Source organism: Xenopus laevis, chromosome 7S (genome assembly GCF_017654675.1).
Source record: "Xenopus laevis strain J_2021 chromosome 7S, Xenopus_laevis_v10.1, whole genome shotgun sequence".
Classification (NCBI taxonomy): Eukaryota; Metazoa; Chordata; class Amphibia; order Anura; family Pipidae; genus Xenopus; species Xenopus laevis.
In genome coordinates this window covers 8,601,360-8,615,224 of record NC_054384.1, presented here as the reverse complement: position 1 = coordinate 8,615,224, position 13,865 = coordinate 8,601,360, and the positions used below count along the sequence as shown (strand labels likewise).

At 38.0% G+C, this 13,865-nt stretch overlaps 1 protein-coding gene across 1 annotated transcript in view; it reads left to right on the top strand.

Annotated features, from left to right (window-relative positions):
* The first annotated feature begins 4,171 nt into the window (after positions 1-4,171).
* The window catches only part of rhobtb1.S (Rho related BTB domain containing 1 S homeolog), a 66,983-nt gene continuing 57,289 nt past the window's right edge, over positions 4,172-13,865 (top strand). Inside the window, exons 1-2 of the mRNA XM_041570480.1 lie at positions 4,172-4,245; positions 12,753-12,822. The gene's annotated coding sequence lies outside the window, so the exon portion shown is untranslated. The remainder of the gene's footprint in view (positions 4,246-12,752; positions 12,823-13,865) is intronic.

Sequence of the window (13,865 nt, the reverse complement as noted above, 5' to 3'; positions counted from 1 at the left end):
GTCAGCCACATAAATATCATGAAAATGCCCTGTGCGTCTTCCAAGCTTGTAATTTGGTCACTGTTAAGGCCTCCATACACGGCCCGAGTCGGCAGCTTATTAGCCCATGTGTGGGGCCATCCGACGGGCTTCCCTGATCAATATCTGGCTGAAAGTCGGCCAGACCTTGATCGGGCAGGTTAAAAAATCCCGTCTGTGTGTTTATGCGGACCCTTGATCTGACCACCCATTTTGGATGCATTATGATCCCATCGTTTGGTGACATCATCAAACGAGTGGATCTCTGCATCTATGGCCACCTTCAGTGTCAGACTGGGACACCAGGGGCCCACCCAAAAACCTTTGAGCAGGGGCCCGCCAATTAATTTTAGACAAGGGGCCCACTTTCAGTATTATTATTCTTCATTTCCTCACTCAACTTCTATTCTCCTAGTCTCTTCTTTACATACTATAATCTATTATTCCATCTATTTAGCCTCTTTGTTCTTATAGAAATAGGGAATGGCCATGTAATAGGCCAAATGTTTAGCAGCATGAGGGACCACTGACACCTGGGCCCACCGGGACTTTTTCTGGTATCCCAGTGGGCCAGTCCAACACTGGCCACCTTTACTGAGTCAGATGGGTCACCTACTTTAAATATTCGGTGGCCTTTGGAACACAGAAGTACTGGTCTCTGTATGATATCACACGGACGAGTACAGCTTTAAAACAAAGTAGAAAATAGGAAAAAAGCTCGGTATTTTTTGATTGATAGTTTCTGCCTTAAGAAATCTAATGACTGTTGTCCTGAGGAAGGCACTGAGGTCACCATATTTGCAAAAATAAACCAAAAATAAACAATCACCTTCTTTATTGCTGTTAATTAGTCTGTGTTGATTTAGCCTAGATAGGGAAGAGCAAATATCTATTGTCCTTAAAGCTAATGCCACACTGGGCTATTTTGGCCTGTGTATAAGTGCAGGTTGCAGCCGCTCCACTCCTAAAGGTGGCCATATATGCAAAGAACTGCTTGTTTGTAGAGGTTGCCGAACAAGCAGACATTGTTGGACTGGGGGGTCTGGTCCCATTGGGGCTCCCACATCAGGGGCCCACACACTCACTCCAGCCCCCTACTTCAGGACAGCCACTTGCAACCAGCCTCCACCCCGCTAAGAACATCGAGCACAGGCCCGGACTGGCAATCTGTGGGTTCTGGCAAATGCCAGAGGGGCTGCTATAAGTTGCCATAGACAGTCACTATATTTTGGGCTGGTGGGAGGCTGTTTGGGCTGCTGTGTGGCCTATTTGGGCCTCTGTGTACCTGTAATGCCAGGGCCTATTTTGAATCTCAGTCCAGGCCTGATCGAGCACCTGCAATTTTCTTCATGGCAGCGACCTTCTAATCTTGTGCCACTTCCACCTGAATGCCCTCCTTTTTATATACTCATGCTGACATGCCCCGCCCCTTCAGTGATGTCACAGCGTGGCAGGGGCAAAGGTGCAACGAGTTAGGGCCGGGTGCGGGTTCTCTAGGGTTGAGTTGTCTCAACCTGCACATCACTACTGCTTGCCGTTGACTCTTTGCCTGGTTAACCCCTTGTGTACTGCAAACTGGATGGTCCCGACTCCAAACTTCTACAGCCACTAGGCCCTGATACTGGATAATTATCAGCCAGATAAAAATCGGGAAAAACCGAGGGTCCCCTACATGGGCCAATAAGCTTATGTCTGTCTGTTGGCAGCTTTTATTGGCACATGTATGGCCACCTTAACTTCTACTTTCTTTGTCTGCACTTGGAGCAACTGTGCTGGCCCAGGTACAGACACACAGAGCGGATTTAGGTGCCACGTGAGTGTGAACATAGAACATTATACCTGTAACAATTGTAAGATATTTTCACTGTACACATTAGGTTGTCCCACGTCTTCCATTCCTGTATAATTGCGCTCGGGGTGTCTGGCAAGTGCAGTTGACACTTCCGTTTCAATTGCATTGGATTACACTGAATTCTGGGTAAAAATATGGCTCATATTTCCTATGTGGATTTCCTATTCCACACTCTACTCTGCAAGCACTAGAGTGATTAGTACTTTATAGTTCCAAAAGATTCTGAAATGAAATTCAGGACATTTTATACCTCACCACCTGGTTCTTCCATGGTCACACTCAGCTTCAACCAAATCAGTCTAAAACCCTTACCCTTTCTAGTACCCCCTCATTTTATGTTTGCAATTAAGGTGTCCATAAAATCAAGGCAATTTAGACAATTGCAAACTATGATCTCACTGTTGCAATTTTCTTTATCTAAAACCCATGTATTAAGGCTCAGCATGTGCAGCACAAATATCTTATCCTACACTGATCAGCTAACAAGGGTAACGCTTAGTCTGTAGGTGGATTCTGACTCAGCATTTTCTCTAAAAACCTCCTTGCCATACCCTTCCTTTTGTCATGAGAAAACTTAATTGAACATTAACTGAACCGATAACTCATTAATTTTGTTATTCAATGTAACTGGCAGAACGGCTCCATCAGCTTTCCAGAGAACCATCTTTAAGGGGCACATTTACTTAGGGTCGAAGTAAAATCCTTCGACTTCGAATATCAAAGTGGAAGGATTTACCGCATTTCCTTCGTTCGTACGACCGAAGGAAAAATCGTTCGATCGAACGATTAAATCCTTCGAATCGAACGATTCGAAGGATTTTAATCCATTGATCGATTTTCCTTTGATCAAAAAAAGCTAGGAAAGCCTATGGGTACCTTCCCCATAGGCTAACATTGATGCTCGGTAGGTTTTAGGTGGCGAAGTAGGTGGTCGAAGTTTTTTTTATAGAGACAGTACTTCGACTATCGAATGGTCGAATAGTCGACCGATTTTTAGTTCAAATTGTTCGATTCAAAGGTCAAAGTAGCCAATTCGATGGTCGAAGTAGCCAAAAAAATACTTCGAAATTCAAAGTATTTTTTATTCTATTCCTTCACTCGAGCTAAGTAAATGTGCCCCACAGTGTAGGATCACCCAACCTCCGGCCCTCTGGGTGTTGTCTAAGTGCAACTTCCAGCACCATTTGACCATAAATGTTTGGACAACACTGATACTTGAAGTTCTATTTGAACAAAACTTAAAGTTTGGACAACACTGCCATGGAACACTGATATATGATACCAATTTGTTTTGCTCTACTTCTGTCTGGAGAGGCCTTATTCTTTCATAAACAAAAAGTTGCCCATATTTTCTATGTGTTAACGTCAGCTGCAGATCTGATGTTCATGGACCCCAAGCTTTGCCCCAGAGCCCCCCGCAATGTGTCCGACTTCCCTGACTCCGTTAACATAACAAGTCCCACTTAAGGTTGCATTTGTGCATTCTTTTTGCCTTTTCATCAACTAGTCACTTCATAAATCTGATTAGCCAGGAAAATATATATATATATAATAATATATTATATATAATATATATATAATGACAAGCTCACATCATTAATATTACTACAAATTCTCATCTACAGTTTCTAATTGCAATCAGTTCCATTCAAAGATTTTCAAGTAGTTATTCAAGTAGTATATATATATATAATATATATTTTTTAAGAAGAATGGCATGGCAAGGACCCTGTGTGGACCGAAACGTCACGTCGGCTATTCATGCAAATTTGAATACACTTCTAACTTTGATGCACAAGATATCTCAGTGTTGCTGGTCTTTTTCGTGAATATATATATATATATATATATATATATATATATATATATATATATATATATATATATATATAATTAGAAAAGAAGTCTGCACACTCAGGTCTTAAAGAACAAAAAATATATTTAAGTTTATTACTGTGAGACTAATGTTTCAGCAATCTAGCCTGTTTATATATATTTATTGTTATGTCAGCAGGTATAGAGCACGTTAACCAGGTCAGGGTTATTTTTCTCTCAGGTAGGGCACAGCCACTCCTTCCCCAAGTGCCGTTCACAGGGAAATTATACTTATTATGCTCTTCTTCACACATCTAGGTTAATCTCTCTAACTTCATTCCAAAGAATAAAGTCTATGGCAGGGGAGACGCAGATAAGGTGAGGCAGTTGCAGGAAGGGAAACTGACAGTTTAGGGGAGGGGTGGCTGTGGGTGTGGCTGTGGGAGGGAGGTGTGGCCTGATGGCTGTATAGGTGAGAATTGCTGAGCTATTGTAAACAGACTGTCCAGGATCCAGGTGAAGTGAGGACCTGCTGACCCAGAACTAGTTCTACACAGAAGGTAGGATTTCCCATTACAGGGTTCAATGGGGAGTTGAGGAAAGGAAATGAGACAATGTATAAGAACTTTTAGTATAATATATTGTATTCACACAAAACCAATAAACCTGCCTCTGTAACTTGTGGGAGGAACTGGAGTACCCCGAGGAACCCCCCACGCAGGCACAGAGAGAACATAGAAATGTTTATATTTAGCAAAGCATGGCCCTTTGGCTGCCATTAAACTACTCTCCTCTGGTGTCTGGGAGGTCAGGGGCCAAAAGTATTCAATTGTAACAATGAAGTTATAATGTAAGGAATTCTTTCTAGGGAAACAGACAAGTGTTGTCCCCAGGGTCAGTAAAGCTGCCAGGTATGTAGGAACCTGCCTTGAGTTTATTGGGGGGATATGCCTGAGTGAGCCGGCATGCGGTTAGCACCATACTGCATCTATCTCTTTCTTTGGGGTACATAGCTCACTAGCAATTGCCTTAAATAGTGTCTGATCCAGCCCAGCTACAGGTTGTATATTACTATTGGAGGCTGGAATTCTTAAAAAGTGTCTTAAGACTGAAAGCAAACTAGTGCAGTGTTTAGCAGTGTCCAGGTTCAGTTCCAGCCAGGGATTTGTATTTTCTCCCAGTGTCTGCATTAGTTTTCTCCAGGTACTTAGATATGTCCCATACCCCAAATACAGGCAGGTTAACAAGCTCCTGATAAAGCAGTGCGTGTGTGTGTGATAGATAGATAGATAGATAGATAGATAGATAGATAGATAGATAGATGATAGATAGATAGATAGATAGATAGATAGATAGATGATAAATAGATAGATAGATGATAGATATATGATAGATAGATAGATAGATAGATAGATAGATAGATAGATAGATAGATAGATAGATAGATAGATAGATAGATAGATAGATAGATAGATAGATGATAAATAGATAGATAGATGATAGATAGATAGATAGATAGATAGATGATAGATAGATAGATAGATAGATAGATAGATAGATAGATAGATAGATAGATTGATAGATAGATAGATAGATAGATAGATAGATAGATAGATGATAAATAGATAGATGATAGATAGATAGATAGATAGATAGATAGATAGATAGATAGATGATAAATAGATAGATAGATAGATAGATAGATAGATAGATAGATAGATGATAAATAGATGGATAATAGATAGATAGATAGATAGATAGATGGATAATAGATAGATGGATAATAGATAGATTGATAATAGATAGATAGATAGATAGATAGATAGATAGATAGATAGATAGATAGATAGATAGATAGATAGATAGATAATAGATAGATAGAAAGATAGATAGATAGATGATAAATAGATAGATAGAAAGATAGATAGATAGATGATAAATAGATAGATGATAGCTAGATAGATAGATAGATAGATAGATAGATGATAAATAGATAGATAGATAGATAGATAGATAGATAGATAATAGATAGATAGATGATAAATAGATAGATAGATAGATAGATAGATGATAAATAGATAGATAGATGATAGATAGATAGATAGATAGATAGATAGATGATAGATAGATAGATAGATAGATAGATAGATAGATAGATAGATAGATAGATAGATAGATAGATAGATAGATAGATGATAGATAGATAGATAGATAGATAGATGATAGATGATAGAATAGATAGACTAGATAGAAATGATAGATAGAATTGATAGAGTATGATACTGATAGATCGATGATAAATAGATAGATAAAATAGATAGATAGATAGATTAATAGAATAGATAAGATAGATAAGGATAGAATAATAGATAGATGGATAAATAGATAGATTGATTAATTAGATAGATAGAATAGATAGTAGATATGATAGATGATGATAGATAGATAGATAATGAGATAGATAGAACAGATAGGGATTAGATAGATAGATAGTAAATGAGATAGATAGAAAGAAGATAGATGCTGATGAAATTAGATAGATTGATAAAGATAGATAGATTAGATAAGATTAAGATAGATAAGCCATAGTAGATGATATATAGATAGATAGGAATAGATAAGGATACATAGATAGATAGATAATAGATAGAAGATAGATAAACTAGATAGATAAGGTACGATAATAGATACATAGATAGATTGATAAATTAGATAGATAGATGATAGATCCGGATAGATAGGTAGATAGGATAGATAGATAGATAGATGATAGATAGATAGATAGATAGATAGATAGATAGATAGATAGATAGATAGATAGATAGATAGATAGATAGATAGATAGATAGATAGATAGATAGATAGATAAATAGATAGATGATAGATAGATAGATAGATAGATAGATAGATAGATAGATAGATAGATAGATGATAAATAGATAGATAGATAGATAGATAGATAGATAGATAGATGATAAATAGATAGATAGATAGATAGATAGATAGATAGATAGATAGATAGATAGATAGATGGATAATAGATAGATGGATAATAGATAGATTGATAATAGATAGATAGATAGATAGATAGATAGATAGATAGATAGATAATAGATAGATAGATAGATAGATGATAAATAGATAGATAGATAGATAATAGATAGATTGATAATAGATAGATAGATGATAAATAGATAGATAGATAGATAGATAGATAATAGATAGATAGATAGATAGATAGATGATAAATAGATAGATAGATAGATAATAGATAGATAGATAGATAGATAGATAGATGATAAATAGATAGATAGATAGATAGATAGATAGATAGATAGATAGATAAATAATAGATAGATTGATAATAGATAGATAGATAATAGATAGATAGATAGATAGTAGATGGATAGATAGATAGATAGATAGATAGATAGATAGATAGATAGATAGATAGATAGTAGATGGATAGATAGATAGATAGATAGATAGATAGATAGATAGATAAGAAAACATAAATCCAAATTAAGCCGTACAAAGGCCCATTAGTGCCTGCTAATTAGACAGCATAATTATGACAAAATCAGTGACACACTGGACTTACATCCATTCATTATTGCAGCACTTCCCTAATAATCTGACATGCCATTTAGACACAGTATAGTCACAGTATAATTGCACCATAAAGGCAATCCTGGAGTCGCAGACAAAATTCCCTGTATGATTAACACATTAGCAATTGGTGCCTAAATGAATGCAATGCTGAACAGCCATACCATAGATATGATCTAATACACGGCAAGACTCAAGCCACACTCCACGAACAGGTTATAAAACTCCATAACTGAGACTTGCCACGTTTGCTGCTTTCAAACACAGTATATTAATCTATGTTGCGGCAGCAACATAGATTGCACATTTCTGGATATCACTGAATGAAATGCAATCCGGACTGCTGGCAGAGTAAGGGTTAATTATTGGCGTTATTAAAAGAGGAGAACTGCAAGATTGTCAGATAATAGATCAACGCCTAGCACCGGAATATACTGAGTTGTGTTCGCGTGGCTACAGCATATGGGGGGTTACATTGGGCAGGAATAAGATGGGTACAGGTATATTTGCTCTTCTCCAATATCAGAGGAACAGAATTGTGCAGATCATATTCGCTCTACTCTGATATCACACAGGGACAAATATAAGGATGTATATTCATGACATTGTGTGCACTCGTGTATAATATTCAATGCTGCCATAGCACAGACTGTTCATTTGTACAGAAAACACTATACTGTCTTTACCTTAAAATAGATATAAGCTATTTCGAGCCCACCGCAAGGTTAATGTCAATGCTTTCCATCTCCTTGAGCCGTATTTATTCTCCATAGCTCTTAGAACATAATCTAACATTCTGCATTATCTTTACCCTTTCTTTCTGCATAGTTAATTAACCCCAGGGTCACCCGCACTTTGGTCATTCTTGATTTCTGCAGAGTTTTTCATGATCATTTCTTAACACCTAATTTAGCAAATCCCCAGACGCAAGTGCAAGAGCACAATGGGGTGCAAAATGAAGACCTTGTATGTCAATTACACAGCACTTGCCTCGTGGGCTCTGCAGTCTTGAACTTACCACCTGCCATAGGCAATCACTGCATTGCACCCAAATAACCCTCAGCAATCCCCAGACAGCACCCAACTCTACAAATGTAGTTCAACAATAGCTTTGGGGGGTGCTTAATTAAAGCATTTGTCTTTAGCTGAGGTTCCTCTATCTGATGTCATGCAAATACCTAGAGAAGCAGGTTCCATTCACGCTGTTAGATTTGCAATCATATATAATTTTCAGCGAATCGCCAATACGTCGATGTTATTGCAGCATTGCTGAGCCAGCGGCTAAAATGCTATATATAATGCCTATATTGATTGTTCAACAGATAAACATGAGAAATCTGTGCTGAAACTGACGTGCAAGCTTTTTATTCCCCTCTGTAGGGCGACGTCGTAAGCAACTTCGGCAAACCTGCAAAGCAATGAGAAATGCTCCTTTAAACCATTAATTATCTTTGTTGCTGTCTAATTAAGCAGAACATAGTAAAGTCAAGCGGAAATGCTTAAATAATATTATAGGAGCCTAGTTCTAGTATCTAGAACAAACAATGTCCCCCCTCACTCACTCTAGATTTATATTTATAAAACACCAACATATTGTGCAGCTCTGTACAACAGAAGGGAGTATACATCAAAAACGTCAACTCTGATTGATACTAGATAGATTTCTTGCTGACGTTTGGGCCTCGCATTGAAGTCTGTTTGCTGAAGTGAAAGCCAAGACTTGGCTAAGGTACCTGGAGACTCAAATTATAAGTAGGTCAACAGACAGGCAACAAAGCATCCAGAATTACATCCTATTCACTTCAGTGGCAATTTTCTGGACCCTGGCAGTTCACTCACTGGTCAGGCCAGTTGCCCTTGCAGAAAGTGGGAAGCAATTCTGGGATGGGGAGTCAGCAAACACTCCAAATTGATTCAATAAAGAACACCCATATGTAAGAGCTCTTAGTGGGCTCCTGCCCACTGAGTTTGCTCACTCTATAGTTATGACAATGTGTTATAGATATTATGACTCCTTTTCTTAGAGCCCTATGAGGGAGCTCCTGCACTGAACAGCCAGAAAAAGATATAAAGTTTTTAACTTAATTGGCTTTTGGCAGAGAGCCCAGAATAGATACTTAGATAAGCAGGTCTCTTGGGAGAACTTAGACTCACAGCTTAAAGGGCAATTCACCTTCATTAGCAACACTGTTATAACACATAAAAGCCACAGAAACCTGCCAATTTTTGTAAAATGGACATGGGAATTAGGGGGTGTGGCCACAAAATGGGCATGGTCAAAAAAATTGCCGCGCAAATCTTTTTGTCCCTCTTTCTATTTTCAAAATGTTGGGAGGTACGCATTGGGGTGTCAGAACTTGACGGTGTGAAGGGAGTGAGGCCTAGGGATCACAAGTTACCTGCCCACCCCAAAAAAATCTTCAGCAAGGCCTGGTAAACTCAACAAACCCACCATTGCCACTACTCCCACCACAGCCACCCTCTACCTGCTCCTGCCAAGGTAGGAGAACAACTGGAGAGATCGAATTTTCTTAACTATAGAGCAGGGATCCCCAACCTTTAGAACTTGTGAGCAACATTCAGAAGTAAAAAGTGTTGGGGAGCAACACTAGCTTGAAAAATGTTCCTGGGGTGCCAAATAAGGGCTGTGATTGGCCCCTATGTGGATTGTCAGTCTACATTGAGGCTCTGTTTGGCAGTGCACCTGGTTTTTATGCAAGTAAAACTTGCCTCCAAGACTGGAATTAAAAAATAAGCAAGTTTTGAGGCCATGGGGATCAACATCTAAGGGATTGGAGAGCAATATGTTACTCACAAGCTACTGGTTGGGGATCACTGCTATAGAGGGAGCAGACCCTGTGCTCCAGGCCCCTCTGTCCCCCAGACTCCCCTGTGACCACAATGGGGTCTGTTTCCTCTATAGTTAAGCCAATGCCCCTGCCAACGTGTGCCATTGCCTTTAGGCTAATGGAATTGCTATCCAGAATTTCCTGCCTTCCATCCCCTGTATGTGTCTGCATTGACATAACAGTGGCACAAATATACCGTACAGGCAAGGCAGCATTTTGGGTTTTCTCCGCATGTGTATTTACCTTATCTGCTGCCTTGTGTCCCTTGAATGTGTATTTACACCAGCAGTGAAAACAACCTGTGTGCCACTAGTTTTGTATCTGTCCGACCAGCTAGAACTGAAGTTTGTATTCTGTAGTTCTATAGAGAGCTAAAAAGCATCTGGCTCTTGCAAATGTCCCTGGCTAAATGCTAAAACCATTGTTTTCTACACAGCTTCTCTGTTACCTGCTGTCTCTGGATTCAGCTTGAATTGTTGCCCCCACAGCAGCTTATTTATATAAACCATATTCAAGATCCAATTTGTACAGGGAAGGGTAAAACTACATTATACTGAAATACTCTTGTTGTTGTTTTTTTTTGCATCAATGGTCCCTTTAAGAGCAAGGGCATTGCTGGAACCGCATGTGACAACCATTATCCTTGGCCAGTCAATAATAATGCAGGAATGCCACAAGGAAAATAACAGAACCATTAAAGAGTAACAAATAAAAGAAAGTCAATTGCCAGCAAACCATTAGACATTTTAGGGTTTTAGGGAAATAAATAATAGACTATAGTAGCTGTTTGGCTTTTCTCTGCGCAGTATTTAGGCAGGGTCAGAGATAGAAAAGCTTCCCCCATCAAACAATCTGAAAATAAACAACATTTTTTTCCTGAATTGGACACGAGCTTAACAGAATATTATTGCAAAGTGGAATTTTAGAGGTTAAACCTCAGACACTGAAATTCATTAGTGAGCAATCCTGCTATGCATGGCATGCACAACTGCCAGATAATTGCGCTGATTTCTAGACAATGTCTTGTGGCTTCTGACACACCCCATGCACAGCTCACGCCCTGATATATGTTATAAAACTTGTACGAAAAAATGGTCATATTTTATGTAACCCCTTTCATTGCCGCTGTTGGCTCTTTGATGCTTTTATAAAATGCTGTCCAGAAATGTAGAACCTATGCCACTGGCCCTATTATTCATAGGTTTAAGGTGCATTTGTATTCGGATGGTCATTGGTTGAATGGGAGCAGTTTTCTACTGCATGGGGAAGTTTGTTTTGGCTTTTAATATAGTATTTTATATATATATATATATATATATATATATATATATATATATATATATATATATATATATATATATATATATATATATATATATATATATATATATATATATATATATATATATATATATAGGACCAGAGAGTAGCACGCACACCGAATCTTCTTTACTCCAAAAGATTTATTAGAATACAAAAAGCATTACATCGGATTGTATGCTTTTTGTATTCTAATAAATCTTTTGGAGCAAAGAACATTCGGTGTGCGTGCTACTCTCTGGTCCTGTATATATATTTATATATATATATGTATATATATATATATATATATATATCCTGTACAACGTTCAACTACAGCATAGCACCCGACACATACTCAATACCAGATAGTGTGTGCGGATATTGGAGTCCTTTATATATATATATACACACACATACATATAGGTATGGGACCTGTTATCCAAAATGCTCGGGACCTGGGGCTTTCCAGATAACAGATCTTTCTGTAATTTGGATCTTCATACCTTAAGTCTACTAACAAACCATGTAAACATAAAATAAACCCAATAGGCTGGTTTTGCTTCCAATAAGGATTAATTATATCTTAGCTGGGACTGTTTTATTATCACAGAAAAAATGGAAATCATTTTTAAAAACTTGGATTATAAGGACAAAATACAATCTATGGGAGATGGCCTTTCTGTAATTCAGAGCTTTCTGGATAACGGGTTTTCAGATAACGGATCCCATACCCATATTTATTTATATACATCGGCATTTGCTGCTTGTGTGTAGATAATGAGTAGTTCATTGTACAGGGGTTTAATTTGAAAGGCGAATCTGATTAAATACCTTCTCCTCCTTCAACTGCTCTTGAGAACCATGTTGTAAATGAAAGTGCTTTACAAATGAATTCTTCTGCCCTATTTAGTCTGGCAAATGACCCAAATGCCCCAGCAGCAACAACTACTGCACAAAGTACAATGGGGGCCATGAATAACATTGCCTGACCCGCAACAAATAATGCGCTATAAATAATGCTGCGTTGTATAAACAAAAAGGTTGCATTGTTCTGTTACCTGAGCCATAAATAAATGCGCCGAAGGAACAATAGAGATCACTCCAGAAAGGCATATGATATTGCATCACTGTTGCGGCCAAGGTTACAGAGGTTAAGCGCATACAATTCCCGTATTGATATCAGATTGCCCAGTGACATCATAGGCCTCGGGGGTCACTCTCGCTCCCTGGCACTGCTTAACTTTAGAAAACTTATCTTGGCCAAGTGTTAAATACTAATGTGTGGTTTCTTTCTGTTTCACTTGCAGGAGGATTACAGGACAGAAGCAGAGAACTTTCTATTTTCACATTTCTTCTATCCCTTTGAGCATCATGGAGGTAAGAACATCTCTCTCTCACTATATATATATATATATATATATATATATATATATATATATATATATATATATATATATATATATATATATATATATATATATATATATATATATATATATATATATATATATATACTGTATATATATATATATATATATATATATATATATATATATATATATACACATTCCTGTATACAGTCCTGTATATGTAGAATGATTTTAATTCAGGTTAAATGTGAGTGATTTCAACATGCTGTATGATCATTTGGTGAGTCTGCCAGCTACACCGTTATTATTCCCAGTTGCCGATCTGTGTTGGCAGCTTTAAAACAGATGTGAGGAAAGACAGACGTGAAATATATTATAACATTTTCTACCCGGGGTTGGCCGGCCTGTGGCACACAATGCTGAATCTATAGTATTCAGCACAGAGGTAACTAATAAATTACCCCTTTAATAGAAAGCTCTAGGGGAGATCTAGGCTGCACTTAATCAGTAACTATTGCCATGTGTATAGGGCAGAAACAATGACACCCAAATATTGGGAGAGCTGGGAAATCCTGATTGCCTATGGGTTGCACGGACCCTGTGTAGTTTTAATGGGAATCAAGTTGACTGATTGAGATATTTAATGCCTATCCTCATCCATGAGATTGTGCCTGCTGTCCATGGTGCTGAACAGTGGGCAACAACCTAGTAACCCCCGATCAATGGAATCAAACCCCAAACTAAATTCAGTTAATGATTTGGTATTGCCAAATATTTAGTCTTGGTTTCTATTTTATTGTTTCCTGTGCATTGCAGGAATACCTCTTCTGTTGGTAAAGCAAACCCCAGCCTGTGTGTTTTACCCATTGAAGCCTTAGACCAGCTATGCATTGCCAGTGATTGTCACATATGACGTTGTTGTTGCTTGTTTCAGGCATTTCACTGTTTTAGCAGGAGAAAAAATTAGGGATGCACCGAATCTACTTTTTTGGATTCGGCCGAACCCCCGAATCCTTCACGAAAGATTCGGCCGAATACCGAACTGAATCC